This window comes from Mauremys reevesii, linkage group 1 (genome assembly GCF_016161935.1).
Source record: "Mauremys reevesii isolate NIE-2019 linkage group 1, ASM1616193v1, whole genome shotgun sequence".
In the NCBI taxonomy this organism is placed as follows: domain Eukaryota; kingdom Metazoa; phylum Chordata; order Testudines; family Geoemydidae; genus Mauremys; species Mauremys reevesii.
The window spans coordinates 39,661,212-39,681,311 of NC_052623.1; the positions used below are offsets into that span (position 1 = coordinate 39,661,212).

At 43.7% G+C, this 20,100-nt stretch overlaps 1 long non-coding RNA gene across 1 annotated transcript; it reads right to left on the reverse strand.

Annotated features, from left to right (window-relative positions):
• Positions 1 to 1,150: 1,150 nt before the first annotated feature.
• LOC120398520 lies at positions 1,151 to 14,030 on the reverse strand. Its single transcript, XR_005594494.1, has 5 exons — positions 13,808 to 14,030; positions 11,313 to 11,394; positions 10,227 to 10,388; positions 3,638 to 3,721; positions 1,151 to 1,308 (listed from the first exon to the last, which is right to left on the reverse strand). It is a non-coding gene; the product is annotated as an uncharacterized LOC120398520 (long non-coding RNA).
• Between the last annotated feature and the right edge of the window lie 6,070 nt (positions 14,031 to 20,100).

Sequence of the window (20,100 nt, forward strand, 5' to 3'; positions counted from 1 at the left end):
AAATTGTCTGCCGTTGCTCTAATGGAGGGAGGGGCGACTGACAACATGACTTACACGGAATTAAAATCAACAAAAGGGGGGGCTTTGCATCGAGGCGAAACACAAACAACTGTCTCACAGAATGGCCCCCTCAAGGATTGAACTCAAAACCCTGGGTTTAGCAGGCCGTTGATTTCACAAAACAAATCAGATCAATTTCTTGGTTTGATCCATCTATCTTTTACATCTTAGGCTGGCAGCAGACAGTGCAGTACGGCTGCAAGCCATTGTATCTCCTGGGTGCTCGGCCGAAGATGTTGTATTATGATTGTTAGCCATCATCATCTCCTGGCTGCTCACCAAAAGACGGTGCAGTAGGACTGCTAACCATCGTTGTCTCCTGGGTGCTCGGCAGGAGATGGCAATGACCTGGCTGAGTCACTCCCATGTCTGCCCCTGACCAATCTCACTGAGGTCGGCTAAAAGAGCACCCAGGAATATGATGACGATGGCTACCAATCGTAATGCACCGTCTGCTACCAAAAGGCAATGAGCTGCTGCTGTGTAGCAATGCAGTCCCATGTTTGCCAGCACGCAGGAGATGTACGGTGATGGTGAGGTGAGCGGGCTCCATGCTTGCTGTGGTATGGCATCTGCTCAGGTAACCCAGAAAAAAAGGCGCAAAACGAGTGTCTGCCATTGCTTTCATGGAGGGAGGGAGAGGGGGGGCCTGACGACATGTACCCAGAACCACCTGCGACACTGTTTTTGCCCCATCAGGCATTGGGATCTCAACCCAGATTCCCAATGGGCAGCGGAGACTGCGGAAACTGTGGGATAGCTACCCACAGTGCAGTGCTCTGGAAGTCGATGCTAGCCTCGGTACTGTGAACGCAGTCCGCCGACTTAATGCACTTAGAACATTTTGTGTGGGGACACACACACACATTTGACTGTATAAAAACAATTTCTAAAAAACAACTTTATGAATTTGAGCTAATTTCATAGTGTAGACATACCCTTAAAGCAGTGGTCCCCAACGCAGTGCCCGCGGGTGCCATGGCGCCCGCTGGGACATTTATGTGTGCCCGCCTAGTGCCCAGGAGGGGAGAGAAGCTGGGGTCCCACGTCTGCTGGGGACAGAGCACTCCAGGGCTGCAGGGTGCGGGCACCAGCTTTCTCTGTCCCTGGCAGGCACGGAGCTGTGGCTTCTCTCCAGCTTCTCCAGGGCTGCAGGCACCGGTGTTCTCGGACCCCGGCAGGCACCAGAGAGAAGACACGGCCCCGCACCTGCCGGGGACAGAGAATTCCGGGGCTGCAGGCTTCATTCTATGTTAAAGTAAGAATAATAAATATATTTGGACCAGCAGTTCAACAATGTTTTACTTTTTTTAAATAAATAAGATGAAAACTGTTTATGGTATTTATTTTGTAAAAGCTCCTTAATTTTTCTTACAGGTAGATAAAAAAAAAGAACAAAGGTGGAAGAATAATTGCCGAATAATTTAATGTAATACCTTTTACATGTAAAATTACCCTTTTTATCTTAACAATTCATATATTGCGTAATATACATGATGTTTTTCATATTATTTAATGTACAAATACAAAATAAGCCTTGAGAAATTGCTGGCGCCCGCCACACTCTTCTGAAAACATGAATGTGCTACTGGCCACAAAAAGATTGAGGACCACTGCCTTAGAGACTAACAAATTTATTTGGGCATAAGCTTTCATGTGCTATAACCCACTTCATCAGATGCATGGAGTGGAACATACAGTAGGCAGGTATAAATATACAGCACATGAAAAGATGGGAGTTGCCTTACCAAGTGGGGGGTCAATGCTAACGAGGCCAGTTCAATCAGGGTGGATGTGGCCCATTCCAAACAGTTGACAAGAAGGTGTGAGTATCAGAGGGAAAATTACTTTTTGTAGTGACCCAGCCACTCCCAGTCTTTATTCAGGCCTAATTTGATGGTGTCAATTTTGCAAAATAATTCCAGTTGTGCAGTTTCTTGTTGAAGTCTGTTTTCCAAGTTTTTTTGTTGAAGAATGGCCACTTTTAAGTCTGTTATTGAGTGTCCAGCCATATTGTAGTTCTCTCCTACTGGTTTTTGAATGTTACAATTTTTGATGTCAGATTTGTGTCCGTTTATTCTTTTGTGTAGAAACTGTCTGGTTTGGCCAATGTACAGGGCAGAGGGGGCATTGCTGGCACATGATGGCATATATCACATTGGTAGATGTGCAGGTGAATGAGCCCCTGATGGTGTGGCTGATGTGATTATGTCCTATGACAGTGTCCCTTGAATAGATATGGGGGCAGAGTTGGCAATGGGGTTTGTTGCAGGGATTGGTTCCTGAGTTAGAGTTTCTGTGGTGTAGTGTGTGGTTGCTGGTGAGTATTTGTTTCAGGTTAGGGGGCTGTCTGTAAGTGAGGACTAGCCTGTCTCCCATGGTCTGTGAGAGTGAGGGATTGTCCTGCTTGTTAGCCCTGATCCCCCACTTGGTAAGGCAACTCTCATCTTTTCATGTGCTGTGTATTTGTACCTGCCTACTGTATTTTTCACTCCATGAATCTGATGAAGTGGGTTATAGCCCATGAAAGCTTATGCCCAAATAAGTTTTAGTCTCTAAGGGTACGTCTACACTACCCGCCGGGTAGTGATCAATCTATCGGGGATTGATTTATTGCGTGTAGTGTAGACACAATAAATTGATCCCCGATCACTCTCCCGTCGACTGATGAACTCCAGCAGGGCGAGAGGTGGAAGCAAAGTCAACGGGGGAGCTGCGGCTGTTGATCCAGCGCTGCGAGGACGCAAAGTAATTTTAATTCACTCTAAGGTATGTCGACTTCAGCTATGCTATTCTCATAGCTGAAGTTGCGTATCTTAGATCGATCCCCCCCAGTGTAAACCAGGCCTAAGGTGCCACAAGGACTCCTTGTTGTTTCTGTTTCAAAGAGTTTACAGTCTACCTTTTTGTTCTGTTTGTACATTGCCTAGTGCAGTGGGGTCCTGGCCCATGACTGGGAATTCTAGGCATCATCACAACAAATGAACAACAACTGTGGGATACATTTCTCCAGCTACCATTTGCTTTGGCTATGGGAGAATGGTGAGTGTAGTGGAGCAAGGCTCTGCTATGCTGCTTCACTAGCAGAGTATATTAAGATTGATCCCCTGCAGCTGGGCAGCTGCAACAAATTCCCTGAGAGTCCCCACCCGCTCCACCGCACCTGAGTAGAGTTCAGATGCAATGGAGAACCAAGCCACCGGCTAGTTCAAATAATGTGAGCAGAGATAGGATTAGCAGAAAAGCAATGTAAATGAGAATGGATAAATAAGAAATAGCTCAAAAAGTGTAGTGTTCAGATCCTAGATATCTGTGGCCTGAGTCCTGCAAACACTTTATGTGACCATTTGACAAGCTGAGGATCTCAATGTGGAGACCGGGGAGCCAGTGAAATTATATCAGGGATTAATTTTGCTCAGTCACTACTATAAAAGACTGAATTTATATGGGCAATCTTTTCCTTATGGTCCAGTATGACATCTAACATAATGGAGTGTCAAGTCAGCAGGTGGTCGTGGTTGGATAGCTAATTTACAGCTTAAATATATGGATGAATCTAAGCTTTTTGTGCTCTTACCTCTCCATGATGATACATGGGGGCTTAGCCAAAAGCATCTGCTCTAGCCACTTCCTCCATTCTGGAAGCCTCGCATATGTTGCCCTGCTTAAAAAAAAATGGAGTATAATACTTCAGATCACCCTGTAAGCATGTGTGTGAAACGTTAACCACTGTAATTCAAAGCATCTCTATTACAAATGTTTTGGGTTTCCCCCCCCCCCATTCAAATAAATTATTGCAGGAAGGTTTATAAAATGTAACATAGAAAGCATGAGAAACTGCACAGAAAACACATAATTACTGCTGATTATCTTTAGGCTGGGTGTTATATAATCCCAGTTCTGTTAAATTACAAAATATTTGGGAGTAATTTTTGCTCTACCTTTGTTCACAAAAGCTGTGGAAGAGAGCAGAGCTACTCTTTGAATCTTATTTCTGCCCCTAGTGGGAATTCTCAAGCTGCTAAAGAATCAGACTAATCCTCCTCTCCTGGAAGTTATCTATGTTAATTTGGCAAATCACTTTTGGAAATTTAAATGTTACATTAAGAGTCTAAAACAGCTGCAACATAGTGAGATGAATTTCCTGCCCTCACAAATATGAAGTTCAGAGAACGGTCATTAGAAATTTTCCAAATAAATACAAATATAGGACACAAGTATTATAAACTAAATACCAATGGATGCATAGGACATTGTAATGAGCAAAAGTGTCATCATTTTCATAAATGGTATCATAGCATTCAGTTAAACAACATTCACTCAAAGGAGAAATAAGAGTCACTTTAAGAATTACAGCAGGAGCACTAGAATAATAAAAAGACAAAGATCCGGGGGGAGGGGAGAGATAGTGTTGATCATGTAATTAATGACCGGGGAAAATTTTCGAAAGCACTTTAGTGACTTAGGAGCCTAAAGGGGAGGGATAGCTCAGTGGTTTGAGCATTAGCCTGTTAAACCCAGGGTTGTGAGTTCAATCCTTGAGGGGGCCACTTAGGGATCTGGGACAAAAAATTGGTCCTGCTAGTGAAGGCGGGGGCTGGACTCAATGACCTTTCAAGGTCCCTTCCAGTTCTAGGAGAAGAATATATCTCCAATTATTATTATTAAATCCCATTTTCAGAAATGATATAGGCACTTGGACCCAGATATTTGAAGGTATTTTGATGTGGCTCTGCTCAGCATTGCAAGACCCAAGAGATTTAGCTGGGTAAGTCTCATTTTCAAAAGTGACTTAGGCACTTGGGTAGATCCACAAATGGGACTTCGACTCAGCATTGCAACACCTAATTAGGTTCTGTCCAGTGGAATCCTAAGCCCTGAATTAGATGCCCACACTAGCTATATAATGCTTGGGAAGAGCTAGGTGCCTGAGAATGGGATTTTTCAGAAGCCAGCTAGGTGAGTGGCTAACCTAACCTGTAGGAAATGCCTGGGTGGGGAAAGTCACTTTTTATAAAATACTTAGTCATTGGAACAGGGGTCTCCTAGGTGGGTGTACTAGCCACTAGGATACAGAGCCATTGTGCATGGGGATAAGTGAGCATTACATCATACAAAGTGGAACAACTTCCACAGGAGAAATTACAGGAGCCCTACCCTAGGATACCCAATAGCCCAGTGGTAAGGGCCCTCATCTAGAACAGGGGTGGGGAACCTTTTTCTATCAGGGGCCATTGACTCTCAGAAAAAAATCAGTTGCGGGCCACACACAGCCCCACAAGGGGGGTGGGCGCAGAAGTTCAGGGCTTCTCCCCGCAGTGGGCCGAGCCAGCGCTCACAGCTCCAGCCCTCTTGGGGGGTGTAGAGGCTCAGGGCTTTCCCCACACTCTGGGTGGGGCCAGAAATGAGGAGTTCAGGTGCCAGAGGGGGCTGCAGGCTCTGGGGTGGGGCTGGGGATGAGGGGTTTGGGTGTAGGAGGGGGCCCATGGGCTGGGGCAAGGGGTTTGGAGAGCAGGATCAGGGCTGGGTTGGAAAGCAGGAGGAGGTTTGGAGTGCAGGCTCTGGGAATAGGAGGGGCTCAGGGCTGGGGTAGGGGTCCAGGTGGGGGTGCAGGGTCAGGGAGGGGGTTAGGGTGCCAGAAGGGGTTCTGACCTGGGGCAAAGGGGTTGGGGAGCCGGCTCCAGCTAGGTGGTGCCTATCAATCCCTGCTTACCTCAGGCAGCTCCCAGTTGGTGGTGCAGCAGGGCTAAGGCAGGCTCCCTGCCTGCCCTTGCTCCATGCAGCTCCCAGAAGTGGCTGCCATGTCCGGCCCCTAAGTGGAGGGGCTAGGGGGCTTTGTGTGGTGCGGGCTGTCCACACCCACAGGTCCTGCCCCAGCAGCTTCCATTGGCCGTGGTTCCTGGCCAATGGGAGCTGCGGAGCTGGTGCTGGGGGCAGGGGCAGCATGCAGAGCTTTCCTGATTGCCCCTGCTCCTAAGGGCCCAAGGGACATGCCGGTTGCTTCTGGGAGCTGACCAGAGTTTTAATGGCCTGGCAACCCACTCTCATAGCAGGGCAAGCTGGTGCTCATCCCTAAGGGGTGCCGAGGCTCAGGGCTTCTGGCCTGCGGTGAACAGACTTGCCTCGGGCTGGAAGTAATGGGCCAGAGGTTCCCCACCCCGATCTAGAAGAAGGGAGACTTGGGTTCAGGTCCCTGCTCTGAATCAGTCAGAGTGGGGACTTAAAGCCAAGTCTCCTGCAGTTTGGGTGAGTGCTCTCAGCACTGGGCTATTGGGTATAAGGAGGGGGGAACTCCCTCCTCCACATTCTGTGCAGGGGCTGATCCAATAGATATGCTCTGAGGCAGCCTCTGAGTACACCCACCATACTGGGCCCAACAAGCAAGACAGGTGTGGGGGAAACCTTGTTTCAGGCTCCCACTGGGGCTTAGGAGCCGAGAAGCTTGGAGGTATTGGATCTCAGGGGGTTGTAGCACATGCCCACTGACAGAAATTTAGGTGCTTAGGGACTTTACCAGTGAAGTTTAGGCACTCAGGGAATTTAGGTACCTGCAAGGTTAGGCAGCAGCTGAGTAGTAGCTACTGAAAGTCAGTAGGACTCGGTGTGTTAGTGCCTAAATCACTTTTGATATTGAGACTTATGGCATCTAAATCATGTAAACTGGGACTCTTAAAGGAGAATGAATGAATTACATGTCCAATTCCACCTGAATATTATTGGTCTTGGAATCCTTTCAAAATGTCAACCGTAGGTCTTTCAAAATGAGCAGGGCAACATCTTAATCACTTTAAAATGAGACCTTAGAAGTTTAACTCCTATTGACTGTAAATGAAGCACATTCCAAAGTGCTCCAGTCACTTTGGAAAACAGCACTTGGGCTCTTAGAATACTCAAGCACTTTTGACCCTCTATCATAATTAGAAATGGACAAAACTGATCTTTCAGTTTGCTGCCATTTCCAGTTTTTAAATTTTTTTTGACTCAAGCTGAACCAAATCTGAAAGTTGTGAAAAATTCCAAATGAATTCAGAAAAACCCAAAACAAACAATATTTAGGTATCTTTAAATGGCTAGATTCACAAAATGGTTGAAGGAAGAGGTGGTGCCCTTTTTATAGGTTTGAGCCCAGTGGTGAGGGTGCCTGTGTGTTATTTGGGCAGATACTTGAACCTGGGTCTTCAATATCCTAGGTGAGTTTTCTAACCACCCAGTTCTAGTGATTCACATGCCTGTTTCCTGGCACAGTGACTATTCATTGTCATGATGAATGACTCTCCATTACCACTAAATTGTGGTTGGGGTACTCTCCTGGGAGGGGGGCAGAGCCAGGTTCAAAACCTTTCCCCACACCAGATAGGTGAGGGAACTGAATCTGGGTCTCCCATCACATCCTGGTTGGGTTCCCTAAAAACTGGGCTAAAAGTTATGAGGACACCAGCACAGCATCCAACTTCAGCCATTTTGTGAATGGCATCTACATCCTGATTTTTTTTAAATATCTGAAGCTATTTAGCAAATTCACACCAAGTTCACAGATAATTTCAGGCCAACCAAAATTACATATTTCAACAAGTGAGGTGAAGAGTTTCACCTAGCTCTAACCATAACATATGTGCACAAGGTGGCTGAATTAAGGCTTCACAAATAACTATAATTCTGGCATTTTCTAACTTCAGTCAGTTTGTTGTTCCAACCTTAATGTTATTTTAGTGCAGTTTTTTTTAACGTGATGACCTATGTTTTAAAAAAAATTGAAACAGAACTTCAGTCGTGTGGAAATATATTGATCCCCATACAAATAATGGCCAGAACTTTTAGATCCACAGCCCACACCTCTGCTATTTGAGCTAACAGAGAAACTGAGAAGAGTAGTAGATAGTCCACATAGAGAATGACAACCTACGAGTGGGACATCTGTGTCTCTCTCACAGACTGAATTTAACAGCTGTTTTCTAGACAATGCTGAAGGCTCTTGGATGAGGTTATGAAATAAAATTTATTCTAAGTTTATAAAACCAAGGTGCAATATTACTTATTAGAACTGATCAGCATTTAAGTTTTGATGAGAGATTATGAAAACATGGATATTGAGAAAAATCTTTTTTGCCAGTTCTATTATATATTGAACTCTGTTAACTTCTACAGTATTGTACAAAAGAGGAAAAAAAATGAGCAGAAAATCCCAAGGATCTTACATTGTAAATTAAACAGTCACAAAATCTGTATTAGAAAGGCTAGTACAGATCTAGTACAGATTTTGTGACTTTAAGGAGATAGAGACTCACTAAGAAAAGGGACTTTCCAATATTGTAAAACAGGTGTTTTGTAATGCTGTTGGTTTGCAAGATATCAAAGCATAAAGAGCAGAGTATTTCCTGCCCTAAAAACTTTAAATCAACATAATATTTACTTTTACCTGAACCACAATGAGGGGCATTGACTATTTCTCTTTGTAAAATGGTGTTTCTTCAAAGGCTGCATGGAAGCTTAGAATGTTAGAAGTGCTGCGTGGAGATAGATTGTGCAGATTGAGGCAGCCAGATGTGCAAAATAGATGCAATATATTTCATGATTGTAGCAATATCACCACATGTGGTATTTCATCTTGTTTTCTTTAGATTTTCACATCTCACCCATCACTGTGGTATACTAATGCTCCTGAAAGTAAAAACTGGCAAGATGAATTCCATAGAATCATAGACTATTAGGGTTGGAAGAGCCCTCAGAAGGTCATCTAGTCCAAACCTCTGCTCAAAGCATGACCAACACTAACTAAATCATCCCAGCCAGGACTTTGTCAAGCCAGGCCTTAAAAACCTCTAAGAATGGAGATTCCACCACCTCCCTAGGTAACCCATTCCAGTGCTGCACCACACTTCTAGTGAAATAGTTTTTCCTAATATCCAACCTAGACTTCTCCCACTGCAACTTGAAATCATTGCTTCTTGTTCTGTCATCTGCCACCACTGAGAACAGCTGAGCTCATCCTCTTTGGGACCACCCTTCAGGTAGTTGAAGGCTGCTATCAAATCCACCCTCACTCTTCTCTTCTGCAAACTAAATAAGCCCAGTTCCCTCAGCCTCTCCTCATAAGTCATGTGCCCCAGCCCCCTGAACATTTTTGTTGCCCTCTGCTGGACTCTCTCCAATTTGTCCACATCCTTTCTGTAGTGGGGGACCCAAAACTGAACACAATATTCCAGATATGGCCTTACCAGTGCTGAATAGAGGGGAATAATCACTTCCCTTGATCTGTTGGCAATGCTCCTACTAATGCAGCCCAATAGGCCGTTAACCTTCCTGGCAACAAGGGCCTACTTATCCAGCTTCTCGTCCACTGTAATACCCAGGTCCTTTTCTGCAGAACTGGCACTTAGCCAGTCGGTCCCCAGCCTGTAGCAGTGCATGGGATTCTTCCATCCTAAATGCAGGACTTCACACTTGTCCTTGTTGAACCTCATTAGATTTCTTTTGGCCCAATCCTCCAATGTGTCTAGGTCACTCTGGACCCTCTTTATTTTTTCCCCTCTTCCATAAATACCAACCAGTTATAAGTTGTTGTATGGAAAAAGCAATGGTGAAGAGAGTTTAATTTGGACCAGAACATTGTGAGGTTTGTGGTTAGTCTTAGTTCTTGCAGGAATGAATTGCAGTCTCAGTCAAGATGCCAAGATAGATTTGTCTTCTGCACACACAATCTTTATGTTTGAAATGGACAGTTGCACTGCACCCAAGGAGAGGATCTATGGACGGCATTTGACGCATCAGAAGTGATATGGTCCTTTAAGTATTCAGCCTGGTCTATTGAGGGCTTTGAGGAGAAACACTGGATCAAATTTAAAGTCTCAGCCTTCGATGGGGAGCTAGTAGAATAAGCTGCACAAATATGTACTGTAGATATCTTTTGAACTCTCATATGCTGATTGCTTTAAACTGAATTTTAGTCAGTGCAAAATGAGTGGATTTTTTTGCAAAAATAGCCAGCAGACCATTCCCCCTTGTAGCAGATCAACCTTGCTCTTTGCTGGTTTAAGGCTAATATAGTCAGTGTGTCAGGGAAGCAAGGAGGGAGAGGCTAATATTATGATAGTTTGAGAGAAGTTATCGTGATACATGAGAAATATTAAGAATCAATGTTCTTTCCCTGCAGGACCAGAGGCATTTACCTTTTCACAATGAAGTTAAGAACCTCATGGCTTCTACAGCTTGTCCTTGTTAAATCCAATCCAATGTCAAATATTTACATAACCAAGGTAATTAATACATCTGTAATCACTTTTGCTGGCAGCCTATGCAAGAACCACATGCTTCAACTTCAGCCCTCCAATCTAAAGTAAAGAATAAGTCAATGTTATGCAGTCAAAGCTATACATATTGAACACAAAATTACCAATAATGTTAGACTCTAAAGGACCTCTAGGAAAAAAAAATCCATCTTACAGTATTCTAGTTTTAACAAAACTTATTAACTAACAGTTGGCTCTCAGAATCTTTGAAAGAATATCCCTTCACTTCCTCAATGTAGGTTTGCACAGTAAATGTTAAATATTGACTGGCTCTGAGAACAATGGCAGTAAAATACTGATGAAAGGTAAAATGGTCACTGAAATTGTGATGTATTGACTGAAAGTGAAGAGTATGAACAATCAAAAGGAACTTGGAAAGGAATTTCTAGCTTTCACTCTTCATAATGCACAAGTGTAATATACTTAATCACATATGAGATATTTCCTCTAAATTCTCCTGCAATTTAACTAGTTGGGAGAGTATGCCTCCAAGGCACTCAGTTTTCTGTCCTGTGAGAATCAGTGTACAGGGTTCTCTTTTTTTCTACCTAGAGCAGTTTTAGTGGAAGGCTATTGTTTTTCTTCTCCCCCTCACTGTAATTGTCTCTAGAGTTGGCTCTGCTCACAGTGAAGAAATATGTATGTGGCTCCATTACTGTATATTTGAATACCCAACACAAACAATAACAAATTTATCCTCAGCACTCATTCCTCCTGCTTTAACAGCTGTTGTAGCTGAGGTATAGAAACTGAGGGATTTGCCCCAAGTTACACAAGAAGCCCTCAATGAAGTCAGGAATTGAACCCACCTTTTCTGAAGCCCCCTCAAATGCTTTAACCACAGAGTTGCTCTTCACAGCAGCTGTAGTACTCCTCCAAAAAAGCATTTCAGTGAGGCAATAAAATTTAGGCAGAAGCAGCAGCACATAGTTCCAACCATTTGAGAACAAGATGTGACTAGCTTACCTTTATACCCATTGGTAACACCTGGAGATGTCAGATGTCTCTACTAGAGCAGCCTCACTTCCACCTGGAGAAGGGAACCTGGCTTCAATCACATTAGAAATAATGAGATATCAGAAAATTCTAGCAAAGTCAACAACCAAAAAACCTCTCTAAACTCACCTCAACAATAGCCAGAGTTGTGCATGTGATCACAAGCAGCTTTAAAATGGAATTAAACACATACTTATAATCATGAATCCAACAGGTCTGCTATGGTCGATTCAGCCAAGCAGTAGAGCATATTTATTTTTGGTTTCATGGCCAACATTTGATTATGTGGGGTGAGATACAGTTGAAGATTTTCTAGCATTTATGACATTAAAGTTTTAATAGACCAGTACCCTTGCTGCATTCAAATTCCTCAAGATCTATTGCTAACATGATGCCCAATGGATTAGTAAATTCATGCTGGCTCAGTAAAGCCCTTGTGTCATAGGTTTATTCCCCACTTTGAACTTTAGCGTCCAGAAGATGGGGACCTGCATGCATCCTTCTAAGCTTAAATCCTAGCTTAGATCTGGTACTTGCTGCCACCAGCCAGGTTTCAGTGTCTGGCACACTATCTGTCCCCCCAAACCTTTCCCTGGGGGAACACAGAGCCAAACCCCTTGGATCTTAACACAAAGGGAAATAAACCATTCCCCCCACCTTTCTTCCCCCCCCCCCCCACCTGTCCCTGGTGAGTCAAACTAATCCCCTGAGGTTTCAAACAAGGGAAAAATCAAACAGGTTCTTAAAAAGAAAAGCTTTTAATTAAAGAAAAAAAGAAAAGGTAAAATTTAGCGCTGTAAAATCCGGATGGAAGTTTACAGGGTACAGCTATTGAAACTAGAGAGCTAGCATCAGTACAAATACAGCAACCAAAAATAAAATATTTCTCCAGCAAAACACACATTTGCAAATACAGAAATCAAAAAGACTAATCCGCCTTTCTAATACTCACTATACTGAATAGAAGAGAATACTTCAGCAAGCTTGGAGAGCCTGGATATACATCTGGCCCCTCTTAGATCCAAAGAGAGAACAGCCCCCAAAACAAAGAACACAAACAAAGACTTCCCTCCACAGAGATTTGAAATTATCTTGTCCCTTGATTGGTCCTCTGGTCAGGTGTCCTTCAGGTTTACTGAGCTTGTTAACCCTTTACAGGTAAAAGAGACCTTAACCCTTAACTATCTGTTTATGACACCTTGGAACTAATTGTAAATATATAATGGAATTATCATGACATGGCCCATCACTACCTTGAACGATTTTGTGTATGCTGTACCCCCGCTGCCCCACTCTTCATCTGTCTGCCTGTCAGTGCAGTAAGCACTTTAGGAAAGGGGCACTATCTTCCTGTATGTTTGCTTAGCAACTTTGAGTGCTGTTATAATCATTTACCATAAATGTTATTTTTAGTTACTCCCTTAATCACCTGAATCTGCTGTAAAAATCTATTTTTTTTAAAAAACAAACTCTACAGTACTTATAAATCCTTTGTTACTTCTTAATTGACATGGTCTTCAACAAAACCAACCATTTTAGTACAATAATGAATTTAATATTTCTGCTCATTTATCCATGGCTCTAATATTTCTTTCCTCACATTATATTCTTGAAGAAATTCTTAGGGCCTGGCTACATTTGCAGATGTGGAGCGCTGGGAGTTAAACCAGCCTTTGGAGACTGCAGCAGGTGTTTATGCTCTCAGCTGGAAGTGCACTGGCATGGCCACATTAGCAGCTCTTGCAATGCCACAAAGAGCAGTGCATTGTGGTAGCTATCCCAGCATGCAAGTGGCTGCAACATGCTTTTCAAATGCAGGGGATGGGGTGGAGTGTGTATGTGGAGGGAGAGAGAGGGGGGCTTTCAGGGGCTGAGAGCATGTCAGCATGCTGTCTTGTAAATTCAGACAGCAGCAGACCTCCCAACTCCCCACCTTCTCTCTCACTAACTCAAAGCAAGGAGCATTCCTCAGTAATTGTTCCTTTGTCCCAGAGCAGATAAGCAGCCAGCTGTCAGAAACAGAGCTTTGAAAGGGCATATCCACATTCCTACAGCAAGTTCAAAACAATGACAAGAGTGGCCACTTGATTTAAGGGGATTATGCAATGTTTCCCAAGGCTGATCACAGTGCAGTAACACAACACCTCATTCACACTGGCACTGCAGCACTCCAGCAGGGGCACAGCAAACATTATTCTACTTGCCAAGGTGGAGTACCAGCAGCACTGGAGCCACAGAGCCAGAGCGCTTTATGTGCCTTGCAGTGTGGACAGGTAGTGAGCTAGAGTACCCAGGGCTTCTTTACTGCACTATAACTTGCAAGTGTAGCCAAGCCCTTATTTGCTGTCACCCTTTGGGCAACATTAGTCTCCCCCATTGATATTACATTGAAGGGCCACTATACACAAACACAACACTATACCCCAGTGGATGCCTCTTAAATTACTCTACCAAATACTTATTACCTTATGTGGCAAAGTACCTGCTTCTCCTCAGCAGGCTCAGTCCCTTTTAGCCTTGGAGACACCAGCTTGGGCAAAGCAAATCCTTCTAGGTAGCACAGGGTCTGGCTGATCCTTGCCTCAGTCAGTCCCTTGTGCTGGTTTTCTGCCCTTCTGGGGACAGAATGCAGCCTTCCTTGCTGGATGGGCTCAGAGCCTTGCTACACCTAACTTGCTAGCAGCTTCTCTCACTCTTCCCCCTACTTCCATGCCAGGGAGGGTTTAAAAAGGTCTCCAGCAGTTGGGGCCAGCTGAACCTAATTAGTTCCCTGGTAACTCTTTTCCAGCTGAACCTTATTTCCCCATGGCTATCTCTCCTCAGTGGATAGGGAGAGGCCTTTTAACCCCCTGGGACTAATTCCTACCCCTTCCTTTGTAGCCATTTGTCCTGGGTTTGCCACACTTATTATTTAATTATTGTACATTCTTTCTTTAGGGGAACCCATATTGGTTTTATTGCTCTGCTCATCTTCTCTCTGTCAGCCTTAACTGACTGTATAGTCTTGTTATTTTCCCTTCCCCTCTCCATTCCCTGCACTATCTTAAAAAGAAATCTCAGAACTCAGCTACGACTTAGAACTTGCTTCTCTCCCCCATAGGAAATGAAGCTGTTGTGCCTTATATATGCTGTCTTTAATGATGCTTTAGCCTTATTCCACACTCAAGAGACCCTATTCTTCTATAAGGGAAACAAAGTCTTGATTTTCTTCCTCTTTTTTTCATCGCAAAGCCACTTTCACTTAATGCAACTGAGTGTTTTGATAGATGTCTGTGCTATTGTGAAATGTAAATTACTCAGCTTTCTTATTATGCCAGCTTTACTCAGCCTAGAAAGATTTAATAAAATGGATGGAAGGGATTAACCTTCATTTGCTCACCACCGATATCATCGATGCCTATAGAACTATCTGCAGTTACTGGATACCAAATAAAGTATGTAAAAGAAAATGAAAAAAAGAGAACAATTACTAATCTAAAGCAAAATATTTTGTATATGTTTTTCTTACAAGCAGTGATTCAGTCTCAAACATGATAACCTAACACCCTCTTCATCACCAAGGAGACATGGCCTCCTTACAGATCATGTGCCACCCAGCTCAATCTCTGGCAAGGTGCTTAAGGTGGTCTGGCTGTATATATGAACTAACATGGTCAACAGAAAACACCACATTACAAAATGTCTTGTTGCCCAAATGTGAGCTACAACCTAAGTGCTCAGACATGGATGCCTAAAGATAGGCTCTTAAATCCACTCTAGGGAATTATATAGAAGTAACCTAATTCTCACAGGTGTGCGATGTGCCCCTATGCCCCCCTCCCATGCTTTATTTTAAATTTATAAACCCCCTGCCCTCTGAGATGAACAATAGAGTGACTTGGGCACAAACTGTTCCTTTAGGGGATTATTTTAGAAAGCCATGCAGTAGATAAGTAGTGTGGGGTTTATTTACACGTGATCACCGATGCATTTATTTTACTGATTTATATGACAACAAAAGGTCTTTGAGACTTGGATCCAGCAGCTCTAAACTACAGTCTGAAAGAGAGGATTTTAAATCAAAAACTGTACATAAAAAACAGTAGAAAGATCTTTTTCTAGGATAGCTGGGTACTCATGCAGTCCCACATGCAGGGAATATTTATCTAAAATGCTGACTCCCCATATTTCAAACTTGGAACATAATTTATAAGTGCAAAAGTTTTACTGGTATATAATACAGTCTCTGGGAAAGTAAACAGTAAAATATATTAGCTTCATTTTAGCTGTTTATAAAGCCACAGGTATCTGCCTAATCATCTAGTGCAGTGCTTTGGCCGGAACCAGGAGTGTTTTTGCATGTTTTTCATTTTAAAATAACCTATTTCTAGAATTGCACAGAAGAAATTCAAGGGCTCAAAATCATCCAGAATATTTCTGAAAAAAAAGTTATACAAAATGTTGTGGAATGTTTTTTCTCGTTTCACACCATTTCAAAAACTATATATATGGACACTTTTTGCAGAGTTAAAGGTCAATGTTTGTAAACGATTCTGAAGATGAAAAGTGCTACTTGTAGTATTATCAGTGTTATTACATATGTAACTAAAAACAAACAAAGAAAACCAGTAAAAGTACCAGAAAAAAATGACTTTGGAAGACCTTGGAAGGAAGAATGTCAGGAATTTACAATCATTCAGTTCAGAGGCATTACTGGAATCAGTTACCATTATGGTAAGTGGTACATTTTCACTTGATTTATTACACAATGGCTCAAAAAAGCCTTTTCTCAAGCTGTCTTTTAAAGGTTAAACATGAATGCTTATGTTATACTACAGATCTCTTGGAAATACTTTTGTATTACATTGTGTGAACACTTGGTCCATTTTCTTCATTCCTAATACAGGTTTGAACTTCTCATGTCCCTCTGTGGAGCTATCAAAGGGATACTATTTTGGACAAAATTCAGTAGCACTTGTGTACAATGAGAAAGCACTAGGGCATGATTAAATGGGCTGAACTTTCAAGACTCTTTCATCTGTCAAATTGCTACTTCACGTTATTCATATTGATATTTATGAATCTTTCTAAACTAAGTCCATTACCATTAATGAAGTTATGGGCCCTGTCAATTACTCTAGCTTAAATGCTTAACACAACAATATTATCCTTGAGATCGCAGCTCCAAACTATTAGAACATCTCAGAAATCAATTAAAATTATTAAAATATCCAGTGTCCTTAAGAGTCAAATTCTGCATCTATTGAAGTCCTTAGCAAAACTTTCAATAGAATGGGAGAGGGGGGTGTATATTATTTGGCTGTCATTTTCTCCTCTATGGGGAGATTTAGTTTCTTCGTTGTCTAAAAAATGTGGGTGTCTCCTTCACTCTGAGATTCAAGTATTTCAATTTCCCTCTAACAAATTATTGCTGTTGCCCTTTCTTCAGATCTCACTGTCCCATTCTGGCACCACAGTTGAGCAGTAACAGGTTTCAGTCGCCTATCAGTAAGCAATCCCATGGAAAAGAAACAAGTGATGCGCAGCCTGGATATATTCTAAGTGTGACTTGTTTTATTTACACATACACACTATACATGTATAGTCCTGATATGAGATGGTAAAAACAGCAGGCAGGGCAATCCCTTCTTCCAAGAATCTCAGCTCACTACAGTGACTAGGAAGCAATTTCCTTCAATTTTATTTTTTTAAAAGTTTTTTTTTAAAAAAACTCAATATGAAATATTTCATTTCAGAACTGCCAATGAACGGACAAAGCAGTTATTCACACAGCCCCAGCTGAAAACTGGCTTGCTGATATGTCTCACAATGTAATTGTAATGGAGAATCATCAATGAGTGGGTGTGTTTCTAATGGTGTCCTGCAGGGAGCAGTTCTTGGCCTAACACTATATTTTTTTCAAGCATTTGGAAGAAAATATAAAATAATCACTGGGAAAGTTTGCAGATGACACAGAGATTGAGGCAGTGGTAAATAGCAGTGCTTAATTCATAATTGAAGAGGTGCTGGGGCTCAAGCAACTTTTTTACATTCATAATTGATGCAGCAAGCCCAGAGGTGCCAGGGCTATGAACTGCCAACCTAGAGGTGCCAGGGCTCAGCCCTGGCACAAATTAAGCCTTGGTAAAATAATGACGAGGCTAGGTCACTGATACAGAGCAATCTGGCTCACTTGATGAGATGGGTGCAAGGAAACAATTTGTGTTTTAATAAGGCCAAACGTAAAGCCATACATCTGGGAATGAAGAGTTACAAAAGCCGTGCTTGCAGAATGGGGGGACATTATCCTGGAAAGCTGGGGCTCTGAAAAAAGACTTGCGGGTCATGGTGGATTATCAGCTGATCATGAGCTCCCAGTGCTTTGGTGTGGTCAAAAGGGTTAATGCAATGCTTGGATGTATAAACAGAGGAATACAGAATAGGAATAGAGAGGTTATATCACCTCTATATTTGGTACCAGTAATACTACTAATCAAGATTGGATGTTTTTCTAAAAGACAAGCTCTAGTTGCCAGCATCATGCAGGCGGCAACACTAGATGATCACAATGGTCCCTTCTGGCCTTAATCTACAAATCTAAATGGAACCTGGTAACAGGAGAACTGAACCCCACCCCCAACTAAACAAAAGCAGAGCAGAATGAAGGTGTGACTGACAGCTACTAATGGAGGAGTCTGCAAAGTGGCCAGATGCTGTTACTAAGGGTATGTCTACACTATGAAATTAGGTCGATTTAATAGAAGTTGATTTTTTAGAAACCGATTTGATACAGTCGATTGTGTGTGTCCCCACTAAGTGCATTAAGTCGGCGATGTGCGTCCACAGTACCGAAGCTAGCGTCGACGTTCGGAGGGTTGGTTCTGGGTACATGTCGTTAGGCCCCCCTCCCGCCATGAAAGCAATGGCAAAAAATCATTTCTTACCTTTTTTCCTGGGTTACCCGTGCAGATGACATACCATGGCAAGCATGGAGCCCGCTCAGCTCACTGTCACTGTATGTCTCCTGGGTGCTGCTGGCAGACGCAGTTCTGCAGTGCTAGACAGCAGCATCCCTTTGCCTTGCCTTGCGGACAGCAGACGGTACAATATGACTGGTAGCCATCGTCTTAGTCCTGTGGGTGCTCTTGGCTGACCTCGGTGAGGTTGGTCGGGAGCACCTGGACAAAAATGGGAATGACTCCAGGTCATCCTCTTTTTTAAATTTCATCTGATGGAGATTCAGTCCTGCCTGGAATATCATGCCAGCTGGAGGCTTATGCCTCAGGCTGCTCTCCCAGTTGGCAGCACTGTGCGGTCGCACCTACCCCAGCCTACCCCTGGCTCCCATGGCTCATGAAGCCTGGACAGTAGTAAGGAGCAGTTCAACTATAGGCTGATCAAGTGCATCATGGTGGTAGAATGTGCCTCTGGATGTTTAAAAAGCTCGCTGGCGCAGTTTACTTACTTGGTTAGACCTCAGCAAAATCAATATTCCCATAGTTATTACTGCTTGCTGTGTGCTCCACAATACCTGTGAGAGTAAGGGAGACATTTATGGTGGGGCGGGAGGTTGAGGCAAATTGACTGGCCGCTAATTACACACAGCCAGACACCAGGGCAGTTAGAAGAGCACAGCAGGGCATGCTGTGTATCAGAGAAGCTTTGAAAACCAGTTTCATGACTGGCCAGGCTATGGTGTGAAAGTTCTGTTTGTTTCTCCTTGATGAAAACCCGTCCCCTTGGTTCACTCTACTTCCCTGTAAGCCAACCCCCTCCCCCTGATCTCCACTTGCAGAGGCAATAAAGTCATTGTTGTCTCAAATTCATGCATTCTTTATTAATTCATCACACAAATGGGGGCAGGGGTGACTCTAGGCATTTTGCCGCCCCAAGCACGGCAGGCAGGCTGCCTTCGGCGACTTGTCTGCAGGAGGTCCCCGGTCCTGCGGCTTCGGTGGACCTCCCACAGGACCAGCGGACCCTCCGCAGGCAAGCTGCCTAAGGCAGCCTGCCTGCCGCCCTCGTGGCGACCGGCAGAGTGCCCCCAGTGGCTTGCCACCCCAAGCACACACTTGTCGTGCTGATGCCTGGAGCCGCCCCTGAATGGGGGGATAACTTCCAAGATAGTCCGGGAGGGGTGGGGGAGGAGGGAAGCACAGAGGTGGGGGCACCCCCTAGAATGGCATGCAGCTCATCATAGAAGTGGCATGTCTGGGGCTCTGACCTGGAGCGGCCGTTTGCCTCTCTGGTTCTTTGGTAGGCTTCATGCGGCCCTGCTGCGGGTCCCTGTTATAACCTCTGTCCTTCATGCCTTGGAGATTTTTTCAAGTATTCCAGCATTTCATCTTTTGGAACGGAGTTCGGATAGCACGGATTCGTCTCCCCATACAGCGATCAGATGCAGTACCTCCCATTTGTTCCATGCTGGAGCTCTTTTGTGATTCTGGGACTCCATGGTCACCTGTGCTGATGAGCTCTGCATGGTCACCTGCGCTGACCAGCTCGCTTTGCTGGCCAAACAGGAAATGAAATTCAAAAGTTTACGGGGCTTTTCCTGTCTACCTGGCCAGTGCATCTGAGTTGAGAGTGCTGTCCTGAGCAGTCACAATGGAGCACTCTGGGATAGTTCCCGGAGGCCAATACTGTTGAATTGTGTCCACACTACCCCAAATTCAACCCAGCAGGGTCGATTTCAGTGCTAATCCCCTCATCATGGAGGAGTACAGAAATTGATTTTAAGAGCCCTTTAAGTCGACAAAAATGGCTTCGTCCTGTGGAC